Source organism: Mustelus asterias, chromosome 10, assembly GCF_964213995.1.
Source record: "Mustelus asterias chromosome 10, sMusAst1.hap1.1, whole genome shotgun sequence".
Taxonomy (NCBI): domain Eukaryota; kingdom Metazoa; phylum Chordata; class Chondrichthyes; order Carcharhiniformes; family Triakidae; genus Mustelus; species Mustelus asterias.
In genome coordinates, this window is record NC_135810.1 from 87,062,793 (window position 1) to 87,077,750 (window position 14,958).

Sequence of the window (14,958 nt, forward strand, 5' to 3'; positions counted from 1 at the left end):
GGTCGAGATCTCCATTACCACATATTTTAATATCATCAGCAGGCCTCCATGCTGTATTATCCCCCCATGTTCAGATTCCATTCTGCCCCCACCCCCACACCCCCCCTCCCCTCCAACCCTTGCCACCACGTTAGTGGGGTTTACAATACCTTTTGACAAACGGGGACCTGAGAAAGAGAATCAGTCGGGGGTGCACAGGTAATTACAGCCCCTAGGGGAGAGCTGGTCATGTCTGGGCAGGATCCTGGCAGTGCTGGGGTGGAACGGCGCCCAAAGCGGATGTCCGTGAGGAGGGATTCTATTTTTTTTAGAATGGGGCCCCCTTTATAATCTCTTGAAGGTTGACATTGTTGGTGAGGTGGGCTCAGTCAGAGCTCCGCCAGCGTGACCTTGTGGGACCCACCTCCAGGGCTTGGTTTGGCTAAGTGTCAAACAATATGACGGGAAAAACTGACAGTGGAGCCGATGGGCTACACACCGCTTTTCCTGCCTAAGTTGGCGCTTAGCCAAAAGAAATTATGTGCATTGTTTACAGACAAGCAGACGAACAAGCAGGGGTGAAAACATTAACCCCACCCACTTTCAACAGCAGAGATAAAGATATTTTATATTTTGATCTGCTGTCACTTATCTGTGACAGCAGATAATGTGAAGATGCCGGTGTTGGACTGGGTGGCACAGTAAGAAGTCTCACCACACCAGGTTAAAGTCCAACAGGTTTATTTGGAATCATGAGCTTTCGGACCATCCACCCCAGTCCAACACCGGCATCTCCACATCATGGCTACCACTGATGCCGTAAACCGCCGGCTCAAAATACAGAGGATCGCCAAGAAGATCGCGCACGCTCACCTGATGAAGGAGCAGCGCTCCAAAAGCTCGTGATTCCAAATAAACCTGTTGGACTTTAACCTGGTTTTGTGAGGTCACTTGCAATAAGAATTGATTTTGCTTCATCTTAATTTTTTTCAACTTTATGATTAAGCTTTAAACTTGCACCAATTTTTATGGATGCATCATAGAAAGTATCCTTTCTGGATGTATCACAGCTTGGGATGGCTCCTGCTCTGCCCAAGACCGCAAGAAACTACAAAGGGATGTGAATGTAGCCCGGTCCATCACGCAAACCAGCCTCCCATCCAATGACTCCATCCACACTTCCCGCTGCCTCAGAAAAGCAGCCAGGATAACTTCTTCCAGGAAAGCTTCTTCCAGGAAAGCTTCTTCCCTGCTGCCATCAGACTCTTGAATGGACTTACCTCGTTGATCTTTCTCTATACCCTAGTTATGACTGTAAGACTACATTCTGCACTCTCTCCTTTCCTTCTCTATGTCTGTGTAGCATGTAGGAAACAATACTTTGCACTGAATACTAATACACGTGACAACAATAAATCAAATCAAATCAAAAGATAATCAAGAACCCCACGCACCCTGGACATACTCTCTTCCACCTTCTTCTGTTGGGAAAAAGATACAAAAGCCTGAGATCACATACCAACCCACTCAAGAACAGCTTCTTCCCTGCTGCCATCAGACTTTTGAATGGACCTACCATATATTGAAGTAAAAAAAGTAAGGTTTATTTATTAGTCACAAGTAAGGCTTACATTAACACTGCAATGAAGTTACTGTGAAATCCCCCTAGTCGCCACACTCCAGCGCCTGTTCGGGCCAATGCACCTAACCAGCACATATATTAAGCTGATTTTTCTCTACACCCTTGCTGTGACTGTAGCACTATATTCTGCACCCTCCTCGTTCCTTCTCCCCTATGGACTCTATGAATGGTATGCTTTGTCTGTATAGCGCACAAGAAACAATACTTTTCACTGTATCCCAATATATGTGACAATAATAAATCAAATAAACTTGCGTTCGGTCTAAAACATCCAGGAATTGTTTCAGGAACACCTTGAGGTGTTGTAATTGTTCAGTGGCCGAGATGTGGGCTCAATTTTATCACATACTTAACAAGAGATTTTGGGAAAAATAGTTCCCAACCATGGTTGTGCAGTTGACAGGTTCCCACCAGCAGTCCTGTGCCAGCTGGGTTATGTATTCATATACTCCTTGGCCAGCACTCAAGTAAAACAGAAAATTTAAGCTTCAGGATTAACCTGCAGATTCTTACCAAAACCTCTGCATCTGGTTTTCAGGAATAGAAGGCAGGCATTTAATTACTCCTTAATCAAATAAAAAGGATTAGCTAGCTGCACTGTAATGAATTGGAGTTATGGTATAATAATGACTGAAGGTTTATGACCCCGTACACCTGATTGAAGGTCTTATTAATGCGAGTCAGACAAAAAAATTATGAAGCATTTGTACAGCATTTCGTTCGCAAACACATTATTCCTGAGAAACGCAAACCAATGAAATCGAGCCCTTGCAAAATTAATTGACTTGTCGTACAATAATAAGCATGAAAGTTGTTTTCTTAAATAAGAAAAACCTGTTCTGTGAGAAAGGAATTCCTTTGGCCCTCAGTCTTTTCACTTCCAATTTAATTTTGCCTCCGAGCACACAAATAGCAGTAGTTAACGTGCTGGAAAAATGTCACAGTCCCCACCGCTCCAGTGTCTGCCTGTAATATAGAAATGAAGACCATGTGTCTCCCTACTCAAGTTGTACAGTGGAAGCCAGATGTTTGAACAAATTACTAACAGAGGGACATCTCCAAAACAACGAGCAATGTTAGCTGAAGGGATGGTTTAGTATTTTAATAGTTGGCTCAATTGTTTGCACTGCATACTGATGTCAAGCAAACAATTTGTTTTTGCATGATGGATTGCTTACGGCATGGTGGCGCAGTGGTTAGCACTGCTGCCTCACAACGCCAGGGACCTGGGTTCGATTCCCAGCCTTTGGGTGACTGTCTGTGTGGAGTTTGCACATTCTCCCCGTTGTCTGCGTGGGTTTCTTCTGAGTGCTCTGGTTTCCTCCCACAGTCCGAAAGATGTGTGGGTTTATTTTGATTGGCCACGCTAAATTGCCCCTTAATATCAGGGTGACTAGCAGGGTAAATGTGTGGGGTTACAGGGATAGGGCCTGGATGGGATTGTTGTTGGTGCAGACTCGATGGGCCAAATGGTCTTCTGTTGCACTGTAGGGATTCTATGATTTTCATGCTACAGGTGTTATTTAAGTTGTGTTATTGAGCTTTGGGGGGGGGGGGTGCACAGGATTAAAAGAAGTATTTGGAATGTTAGCTACACTTTTCCGACACATTAGGAGACTTCAAATTTCCACGAACCATTAATGCAGGAGAATAAAATATTTCCATGTGTCACTCATCAATGACAACATATTAGTATTCAACCCTACAAAGAGAATAGATGACGTCAAAATCCTGGTGTTAATTAGGCAATTCTTGGAGCTCACCAAGAGTACCTGCAGGAGAGCCTGCTATATATTTTAATGAACACTTTTCCTGCAGACATGTCCCCGGGTACCTCAGGAAAATTCCAAGACTTCAAAAGTCCATTATAAAAATAACAGTATTGACATTTGAAGGTGTGCAGTATTTCGACAAGGATGGATCCTTAAACCAGATACTGTGTGACTGGCGGGTGTTCATGAAAATCATTGAGAATTATCAAATATGATTGTACCAGATTTTAATACTTTTACAAAGAATCTGATACTTGTCATGATTTTGAGGGGCTGCAGATCTGCAGGAGGATAGCTAATGTGGTCCCGTTATTTAAGAAGGGTAGGAAGGATAATCTGGGTAATTATAGGTTGGTGAGCTTGACGTCCGTGGTGGGGAAGTTGTTGGAGAAGATTCTTAGAGATAGGATGTATGCGCATTTAGAAAGGGATAAACTCATTAACGATAGCCAGCATGGTTTTGTGAGAGGGAGGTCATGCCTCACTAACCTGGTGGAGTTTTTTGAAGAAGTGACCAGAATGGTTGACGAGGGAAGGGCCGTGGATGTCGTCTATATGGACTTTAGTTAAGCGTTTGACAAAGTCCCTCATGGTAGGCTGGTGAAAAAGGTTGGAGCTCATGGGATAAAGGGGGAGGTGGCTAGATGGGTGGAGAACTGTCTTGGTCACAGAAGACAGAGGGTGATAGTGGAAGGGTCTTTTTCCGGCTGGAGGCCTGTGACTAGTGGTGTTCCGCAGGGCTCTGTATTGGGACCTCTGCTGTTTGTGATTTATAAAAACGATTTGGAAGAAGGTGTAACTGGAGTGATCAGGAAGTTTGCGGACGACACAAAATTGGCAGGACTTGCAGATAGTGAGAAGCATTGTCAGAAGCTACAGAAGGATACAGATAGGCTGGAAATTTGGGCAAAGAAATGGCAGATGGAGTTCAATCCTGATAAATGCGAAGTGATGCATTTTGGTAGAAATAATGTAGGGAGGAGCTATACGATAAATGGCAGAACCATAAAGGGTGTAGATACGCAGAGGGACCTGGGTGTGCAAGTCCACAGATCCTTGAAGGTGACGTCACAGGTGGAGAAGGTGGTGAAGAAGGCATATGGCATGCTTGCCTTTATAGGACGGGGCATAGAGTATAAAAGTTGGGGTCTGATGTTGCAGATGTATAGAACGTTGGTTCGGCCGCATTTGGAATACTGCGTCCAGTTCTGGTCGCCACACTACAAGAAGGACGTGGAGGCTTTGGAGAGAGTACAGAGGAGGTTTACCAGGATGTTGCCTGGTATGGAGGGTCTTAGTTATGAGGAGAGATTGGGTAAACTGGGGTTGTTCTCCCTGGAAAGACAGAGGATGAGGGGAGACTTAATAGAGGTGTATAAAATTATGAAAGGCATAGATAGGGTGAACGGTGGGAAGCTTTTCCTCAGGTCGGTGGTGACGTTCACGAGGGGTCATAGGTTCAAGGTGAAGGGGGGGAGGTTTAACACAGAAATCAGAAGGACATATTTTACACAGAGGGTGGTGGGGGGCCTGGAATGCGCTGCCAAGCAAGATGGTGGAGGCGGACACACTGGGAACGTTTAAGACTTATCTAGACAGCCACATGAACGGAGTGGGAATGGAGGGATACAAAAGAATGGTCTAGTTTGGACCAGGGAGTGGCACGGGCTTGGAGGGCCGAAGGGCCTGTTCCTGTGCTGTATTGTTCTTTGTTCTTTGTTCTTAACCCAAGAAGACCCAGCTATTTAATTATTTAAACTGTGAAGTGTAAGGATTCACATATCCCGAACTCAATCTGAAAATATTAGGCCTGGAATTCAGAATTTTTGTTTGATGCACAAATGGTGTAGTTCTGGGATAGGAGGCAGAAGCTTGGGGCATAGTTAGATGTGCCAGAGTTAAACCTCCTTGAAATACACACAAAATTCCAGTAGAATTCATGCTGGCATGGATGTAAATAACAAAAAAGGAAGGAAAAGTTGTTGTTCCATGATGCACCATTGATTACGCAAAGACTCGTTGTTGCGAAATAACAGGCTTTTATTAACAAAACAACTGGAGCCCACCCGAACCGACAGCTAATCCAAACTGAGGCAAAAGGGGCGGAGAGCAGTCACCTTTATACCCAGAGAAGGGCGGAGCCCCGGATTGAGGCAGCAGGGGCGTGTCCAGGCATATCCCATAAACAGACAATATTACAGTGGTTCACCACATTCACCCCCTGTTTAAAAAAAGTTCGGCGGGGGCGAGGTGGTGGAACGACAATCACAGAGTTACAAGTTCAGTCTCTCCAGGGGCTTGATCTGCCGCTGCGACCGCCTCAGTGTCGGCCGTGGTGCCGGTTCAGGAGGCCGCGGTGATGAGTCAGACGCCAGTCCAGAATTGGTGAAGCCGTCCGTAGGGCCTTCAGACTGCCGGTTGTGTGGAGGCTGCTCCTGGGGCTCAGGCGTGCCGTACACGGGGGCTAGATGAGCGAGCTGTGACCCTGGTGCATCATGGGCAACGTTGAGGGCTGGGGGTGAGGGGCCGTGGGACGTAGTACCTGCGGGTGCCAGGTCGCGAATGGAGACCGTGTCCTCCCGCCCGTCGTGATACGCCACATAGGTGTATTGGGGGTTGGCGTGGAGGAGTTGGACCATTTCGACCAGGGGGTCCGATTTATGGGTCTGCACGTGCTTCCGGAGCAGGACAGGGCCTGGGGACGTCAGCCACGACGGTAGTGAGGTCCCCGAGGAGGACTTCCTGGGGAAAACAAACATTCGTTCATGAGGGGTGGCGTTGGTAGCCGTGCACAGTAGTGACCTAATTGAGTGTAGCGCATCAGGGAGGACCTCTTGCTAGCGGGAGACTGGAAGACCCTTAGACCGGAGAGCTAATAAAACGGCCTTCCAGACTGTCGCATTCTCCCTCTCCACCTGTCCGTTCCCCCTGGGGTTGTAGCTGGTGGTCCGACTCGAGGCTATACCTTTGGAGAGTGGGTACTGGCGCAGCTCGTCACTCATAAAAGAGGAACCCCTGGATATAGCTGGGGAAACCAAACAGGGTGAAGAGGCTGTGCAGGGCCCTGACGACCGTGGCCGAGGTCATATCTGGGCAGGGAATAGCGAAGGGGAACTGCGAATACTCATCGACGACGTTGAGGAAGTATATGTTGTGGTCAGAAGAGGGGGGGGGGCCTTTGAAGTCAATGCTTAGGTGTTCGAAAGGGCGGGTGGCTTTGATGAGGTGCGCTCTGTCTGGCCGATAGAAGTGCGGCTTGCACTCTGCGCAGACTTGGCAGTGCCTGGTTACGGACCTGACTTCCTCGAAGGAATAGGGCAGGTTCCGGGCCTTGATGAAGTGGAAGAACCTGGTCACCCCTGGGTGGCAGAGGTCATCGTGGAGAGCCTGTAACCAGTCTAGGTTCGCGCTGGCACATGTCCCCCGGGACAGGGCGTCTGGGGGTTCATTGAGCTTCCCAGGCCGGTAAAAAATGTCGTAATTGTAGGTGGAGAGCTCGATCCTCCACCCCAAAATCTTACCATTCTTGATTTTGCCCCGCTGCGCGTTACTGAACATAAAGGCGACAGACCGTTGGTCCGTGAGCAGGGTGAACCGTTTGCCAGCTAAGTAGTGGCGCCAGTGCCTCACAGCCTCCACGATGGCTTGTGCCTCTTTTTCGACAGAGGAGTGTCGAATTTCAGGGCCCTGGAGGGTGCGCGAGAAGAAGGCCACGGGTCTGCCCGCCTGGTTAAGAGTGGCGGCTGGGCAAAGTCAGACGCATCGCTCTCCACCTGAAATGGGGTGGATTCGTCTATGGCGTGCATCCTGGCTTTCACGATATCCACTTTGATGCGGTCAAAGACCAGCCGAGCCTCCGTCGCTAGGAGAAAAGTAATGGATTTGATGAGCGGACGGGCTTTATCCGCATAATTGGGGACCCACTGGGTGTAGTATGAGAAGAAGCCTAGGCATCTCCACAGTGCTTTGAGGGTGGTGGGGAGGGGAAGTTCCAGGAGGGGACGTTTGCGGTTGGGGTCGGGGCCGATGACCCCGTTCTCCACAACACAACCAAGGATGGCGAGGCGGCGTGTGCGGTATACACACTTCTCCTTATTATAGGTCAGATTGAGGAGTGCCGTGGTGTGGAGAAATTTTTGGAGGTTGGCGTCGTGGTCCTGCTGATCGTGGCCACAGATGGTGACGTTATCCAGGTATGGGAAGGTGGCCCGCAGCCTGTTCTGGTCCACCATTCGGTCCATCTCACGCTGGAAAAGCGAGACCCCGTTGGTGACATCGGAGGGGACCCAAAGGAAGTGATAGAGACGGCCATCCGCCTCGAAGGCAGTGTATTGGCGGTCTTCTGGGCGGATAGGGAGCTGGTGGTATGCAGACTTCAAATCAATGGTGGAGAACACCCGATATTGTGCAATCTGATCGACCATGTCAGAGATGCGGGGAAGGGGATACGCGTCCAGCTGTGTGTATCGATTAATGGTCTGACTGTAGTCGATAACCATGCGATGTTTCTCCCCAGTCTTAACAACCACCACTTGGGCTCTCCAGGGGCTGGTACTGGCCTCAATGATCCCCTCCCCCACGAGGCGTCGCACCTCGGACTTAATAAACGCTCTATCTCCAGCGCTGTACTGTCTGCTTTTGGTGGCAATGGGCTTGCAGTTGGGGGTGAGGTGCTCAAAGAGCGAGGGAGGGGCGACTTTAAGAATCGAGAGACCACAGGTGGTGCGTGGTGGCTGGTCTAATAGCTGCGGATTTTGGACGGAGATTGGGGGAAAAGGCCCATTATATACCATATTGACGCTCCCAAGGTGACACATGAAATCTAGCCCCAGTAGTACGGCAGCGCAGAGCTGTGGCAGCACGAGGAGCCTGCACTTCTCGTACACCGTGCCCCGTACAGTCAGAGTTGCCACACAGTAGCCGAGGACATTCACCGACTGGGACGTCGAAGCCATGGAGATTGATTGCTGCATTGGCAGTACTGGCAGTGCGTAGCGACTCACTGTGTTAGGGTGGATAAAACTCTCCGTACTCTCACTGTCAAATAAGCAGTCAGTAGTGTGGCCGTTTAGCTTGATGTCCATCATAGACCAGGCGAGTTGGTGAGGCCTGGACTGGTCCAACACGACCGAGGCCACCGTCGGATTCGGCGAGGAGCCGCACGCGGTGGACGGTTCCCAAAATGGCGGCCCGTGTAACTCGCACGCGGCTGATGTCATCCAAGATGGCGGCTCCCGTGGGTCGCACGTGGCTGATGGCATCCAAGATGGCGGCCTCCGTGGGTCACATGCGGCCGATGGCATCCAAAATGGCGGCTCCCACGGATCGCACATGGCCGATGGCGTCGAAGACGGTGCCTCCCGCGGATCGCACACGGCGCTGCTGGGCCTGGAGGCCGATTTTCCCCTGCAAACTTTCAGGTAATGGCCCTTCTTACCGCAGCCAGAGCAGATCGCATCTTTCGCCGGGCAGCGTCGTCGTGGGTGCTTCTCCAGGCCGCAGAAGTAGCACCTTGGGCCTCCGGAGACTGCCGCAGTGGTCAGTTCGGCGTCGGGACGGGGCGTGGCGTAGGTTTGCGGCCCTCCCACGTACAGAGATGGCTGCAGTCGTGGTGTCCACAGTGCGCCCTCATGGTCGGGGGTGTAGGCCTCGAGGTTCCGGAAAGCCACCTCCAGCGAGCCGGCAAGCTCCACAGTTTTCTTCAGGTCCAGCCCACCTTGTTCCAGTAGACGCTGCCGGATATAGGTCGACCTGATGCCCGCAACAAAGGCATCTCTGATCAGGTCGTCAGCGTTTTGAGCGGCTGAAACGGCCTTGCAGTTGCAGGCTCTGCCGAGTGCACGCAGTTCGCGCAAGAATTGTTCAGTCGATTCCCCCGGCTGCTGTCTGCGAGTGGCCAGCAGATGTCTGGCGTAGACCTCATTCGGCTGCCGGTTGTACTGGCTCTTTAGGAGATCGATTGCCTCCTGGTAAGTTTCCGTGTCTCGGATCATCTCGAAGAAGTGAGCGCTGATGTGGGCGTGGAGCACGTGTAGTTTGTCGATGTCGGTTACGACGACGGCGGAGGAGGAGGCGATGAAGGTCTCAAAGCAGCGCAGTCAGTGATCAAAAGAGTTTGAGGCCCCAACGGCCTGGGGATCCAAATCCAATTCATCAGGTTTTAAAAGTTGCTCCATCTCAAAACTTTTGTTAATAAAATTGATGCACCATTGATTACGCAAAGACTCGTTGTGGCGAAATAATAGACTTTTATTAACAAAAGAACTGGCGCACACCCGAACCGATAGCTAATCCGAACTGAGGCAAAAGGGGCGGAGAGCATTAACCTTTATACCCAGAGAAGGGCGGAGCCCCGGATTGAGGCAGCAGGGGCGTCTCCAGGCATATCACATAAACAGACAACATTACAGTGGTTCACCACATTCCAGAAATTCTATAGCAAACTTTCTGCAGTCTTAACTTTGTAGAAATGAGGAATAATCTACCTACAAGGCTTTTTCAAACCAGGAAGTGACCGAAAGAGAATATTGGAAATGTTCAGCAGATCAGAGGGGAGACCTGATAGAAGTTTACAAGATTATGATGGGCATGGACAGAGTGGATAGTCAGAAGCTTTTTCCCAGGGTGGAAGAGTCAATTACTCGGGGGCATAGGTTTAAGGTGCGAGGGGCAAGGTTTAAAAGAGATGTACAAGGCAAGTTTTTTACACAGAGGATGGAACTCGCTGCCAGGGGAGGTCGTGGAAGCAAATATGATAGTGAATTTTAAGGGGCATCTTGACAAATACATGAATAGGACGGGAATAGAGGGATATGGTCCCTGGAAGGGTAGGGGGCTTTAGTTCAGTCGGGCAGCATGGTCGATGAGGGCTTGGAGGGCCAAAGGGCCTGTTCCTTTGCTGTAATTTTCTTTGTTCTTATCAGACAACATCTGTGGACTGAGAAACAGAGCCAAAGGCTACATTTTACCAGAGACTTCAGAACCCTGATACTCGGGTGAAAAGTGGGCCCGCATTTGTCGGCAATGGGACGATTTGACGATTTTACCACAGGTGACCTCCTAATTGGCTGTCTGTGGGCCTAGCGTCCAATAAAGGACAGCAGACGGGGCTCCTGCTGGACCAATCAGAGAGAGGATCAACAAGCCTGAAGCCTCAGCAGCCCCACCAGGAGAGATGCGGGCTGGTAAGGCAGCTCAGAGATCTAGCCATCTTCCTAATCTATATAAAAGACCTTGCTGCTTGACATTCCTTACCTTCTTATGATCAAAGTGGCTGAGTAGTCCTGAATCCAATGCGGCTGGCTGGAAAGCTCACAGAAGCTGCCATTAGGAGAGAGGAAAGTATCATGAAGGAAATTCTAACCCCTCTTGTACTGGTTTCTGATTGAGCACCAGCCAATCAACAGTAGGGAAGACTGGATAGAACTAGTTAGATCTTGCAGACAAGAAGTTGTGACCTTCAAGGAGTGGTATTAACTGGCATAGCTGTGTCCCTCTATAAAATGCTCATCATCTTCCAGTTAGGTCTTTGGTCCCTGATCCCAGGAAAATCACATCTCCTTGCCTCAAACCTCTGTTACATAGAACATAGAACAGTGCAGCACAGAACAGGCCCTTCGGCCCACGATGTTGTGCCGAGCTTTATCTGAAACCAAGATCAAGCTATCCCACTCCCTATCATCCTGGTGTGCTCCATGTGCCTATCCAATAACCGCTTAAATGTTCCTAAAGTGTCTGAGTCCACTATCACTGCAGGCAGTCCATTCCACACCCCAACCACTCTCTGCGTAAAGAACCTACCTCTGATATCCTTCCTATATCTCCCACCATGAACCCTATAGTTATGCCCCCTTGTAATAGCTCCATCCACCCGAGGAAATAGTCTTTGAACGTTCACTCTTTAAGGCAAGGCCATCCAATCAGGTCCAGATCCATGAAATGCGTTTGCTAATTTCTTCAATATAGCTGTCTTCTTTCTTGCCCAATTCCTCCAGTGTTACCTTGAACACAGCAAGTTGCTGTCACATCTTGCTGTCCCATCAGATAACTGACTTAACTGGATATGACTGCAGGTGGCAGAGAACAAGGAGTGGTACCACATGCTGCTTCCCTACCAATCCTCGCAGTATAGTCTGAGGCTATACAGTCCACCGTGCTTCACGCAGCCCCTCCATCTGCTAACCCTGCAGGTTAATATAAGAAGCAAGTGGAAAGGCCTGAGGTCTGAGTTGGCCAGTAAAATACATCCAGTTTATAAATTGTCCACCCACACAGTTTTTGCCAGATGGACAGGTTTATAATTGATTCCAAAGTCTCTGCTATAGAATCGTTGAGACTTACAACCATTCAGCTCATCACCTCTGTGCTGGTTCAATGAAAGATCGATCCAATTAGTCTCACTCCCCTGTTCTGCACTCAGCGACTGCAAATATTGGGCACAGTGGTTAGCACTGCTGCCTCACAGTGCCAGGGACCCGGGTTCAATTCCCAGCTTGGGTCACTGTTTGTGTAGAATTTGCATGTTCTACGTGGGTTTCCTCTGGGTGCTCCGTTTTCCTCCCACAGTCCGAAAGACGTGCTGGTTAGGTGCATTGGCCATGCTAAATTCTTCCTCAGTGTACCCGAACAGGCGCCGGAGTGTGGCAGCTTAGGGATTTTCACAGTAACTTCATTGCAGTGTTAACGTAAGCCTACTTGTGACACTAATAAATAAACTTTAAAAAACTTTAAAGAATATATCCAGTTTTCCACTACCCTTTCAGGCAATGAAATGAAAACATTTCCCACGTCTCTTCTCGAATTCACTTTCCCAATTCTCCACGGCGGAAATTAAACACAAAGGTTGCGATCTTACCGGCGGTTCACACCACGCTCCCGCTGCAGTGAGGTCGGAGAATTGGGCGGCCGGCCAAATCTCCGCTCACTGCAGCGGGATGGGAAAATCTGAGAAGTTTCCGGCCAAAGATTTATCACCAAGATCTCTTATGCTGCAGCAAAGAGCACTTTTCTTTCATCTTTTTTCCCCAAAAAAGCGTTAAATGTTCCTTTTCTGTAAGGGCAAAATAACTGCCTTGAAAATGTGGGAGCAAGCACGTTCCTGCAAGTGTTTTGTGAAATCAAATGTGTCAGCGAGGATGATGAAAACCAGGCAATCATGACTCGCCTGTCATAATGCTGCTTTCACACTTGTCAAATAGCTGAATAGCTACTTAACAGTTATATCTGACAAAACATTCTGTAATCCAGCTGTCCAACACACCATGTTTGTGTCTAATGGTTCCAGAAAATTGAGAAAATGATGATTTGACATTGAGCCTTCAGGAAAATGAGCTACAAGTGGAGAAAAAATGCCGTTTCCAAGTGGAGGGATACTGGTCTACAGACTACGGGATGTGGCCCCAATTATTGTTTTCTCACACCAATGGCCACATGTAGATCTTTCGTCTTGTTTTGGAATATTTGTATTCTGGGAATGAAAAGGAGGGAGGAACTCAAGAAAATTACAATCACCAGGAAAGCAGTATCGAGCACATTGCTGGAGCTGTGGACTGGCAAATCCCCGGATCCTGATGGACTTCATCCCGAGAAGTGGCGAATGAGAGAGTTGATGCGCTGGTTTTAATTTTCCAAATTTCCCTAGATCTGGTGAAGGTTCTATTGGATTGGAAAATGGCAAATTTAACTTTTATTCAAAAAGGGAGGGAGACAGAAAGCAGGGAAAATCTTTGATTTGATTTTGATTTGATTTATTATTGTTACATATTAATATACAGTGAAAAGTATTGTTTCTTGCGCGCTATACAGACACAGCATACTGTTCATAAAGAAGGAAAGGAGAGGGTACAGAATGTAGTGTTACAGTCATAGCTAGGGTGTAGAGAAATGTCAACTTAATGCGAGGTAGGTCCATTCAAAAGTCTGATGACAGCAGGGAAGAAGCTGTTCTTGAGTCGGTTGGTACGTGACCTCAGACTTTTGTATCTTTTTCCCAACGGAAGCAGGTAGATGAGAGAATGTCCGGTGTGTGTGGAGTCTTTAATTATGCTGGCTGCTTTGCTGAGGCAGCGGGAAGTGTAGACAGTGTCAATGGATGGGCGACTGGTTTGCGTGATGGATTGGGCTGTATTCATGACGTTTTGTAGTTTCTTGCAGTCTTGGACAGAGCAGGAGCCATACCAAGCTGTGATACAACCAGAAAGAATGCTTTCTATGGCGCATCTGTAAAAATTGGTGAGAGTCGTAGCTGACATGCCAATTTTCCATAGTCTTCTGAGAAAGTAGAGGTGTCGGTGGACTTTCTTGACTTTCTTGACATGGGGGGACCAGGACAGGTTGTTGGTAATCTGGTCACCTAAAAACCTGAAGCTCTCAACCATTTATACTGTGTCCCCATTGATGTAGACAGGGGCATGTCCTCCGTTACGCTTCCTGAAGTCGATGACTATCTCTTTTGTTTTGTTGACATTGAGGGAAAGATTATTGTCGCCGCACCAGTTCACCAAATTCTCTATCTCATTCCTGTACTCTGTCTCGTCATTGTTTGATATCCGACCCACTACGGTGGTGTCGTCAGCAAACCTGAAAATCAAGTTGAAGGGGAATTTAGCCACACAGTCATCTGGTCCACAGTGTTAGAGGATTACGTAGTCCACAGGAAAATCAGCCAACCTGTGAATCATAGAATCCCTACAGTGCAGAAGGAGGCCATTCAGCCCATCGAGTCTGCACCAGCTCTCCGATAAAGCACCTTACTGAGGCCCTCCCCTCTGCCTTATCCCCATAAACCTGCGATTTACCATGGCTAATTCACCTAACCTGTATATCTTTGGACACTAAGGGGCAATTTAACAATTTAGCACGGCCAATCCACCCAACCTGCACATCTTTATGAACATTTGAGTCCATTAAATGCATCATGAGCAGTTTGAAAGCCGCTCAGCAGTTTTTCCTGCAGGTACTTTCTGACCGTTTCCTCATTTCTGCACAATGTATCCTACCTCATAGAATTTTTGATTTGAATTGATTTGATTTATTATTGTCACATGTATTGGTATACAGTGAAAATGTATTGTTTCTTGTACTATACGGACAAACCATACCATTCATAGGATACGTAAGGGAGAAAGAAAGGAGAGGGTGCACAATATAGTGTTACAGTAACAGCTAGTGTGTAGAGAAAGATCAACTTAACATAAGGTAGGTCCATTCAAAAGTCTGATGGCAGCAGGGAAGAAGCTATTCTTGAGTTGGTTGGCGTGCGATCTCAGACTTTGTATCTTTTTCCCGGCGGAAGAAGGTGGAAGAGAGTGGGTGGGGTTTTACATCCTATCTCGTCCCGAAACCGTAAAATCTGGCATGAGGTCAACAGACATTTCCATTTTCCGTCCCTTGCCCACTCTGATTCTGTGGCGGGCGTAGTGGTAAAATTCCGGCTAGTATGTCCCGGGTGCATGGGGTCTTTAATTATGCTGGCTGCTTTTCCGAGGCAGTGGGAGCTGTAGACAGTGTCAATGGATGGGAGGCTGGTTTGTGTGATGGATTGGGCTTCATTCACGGCCCTTTGTA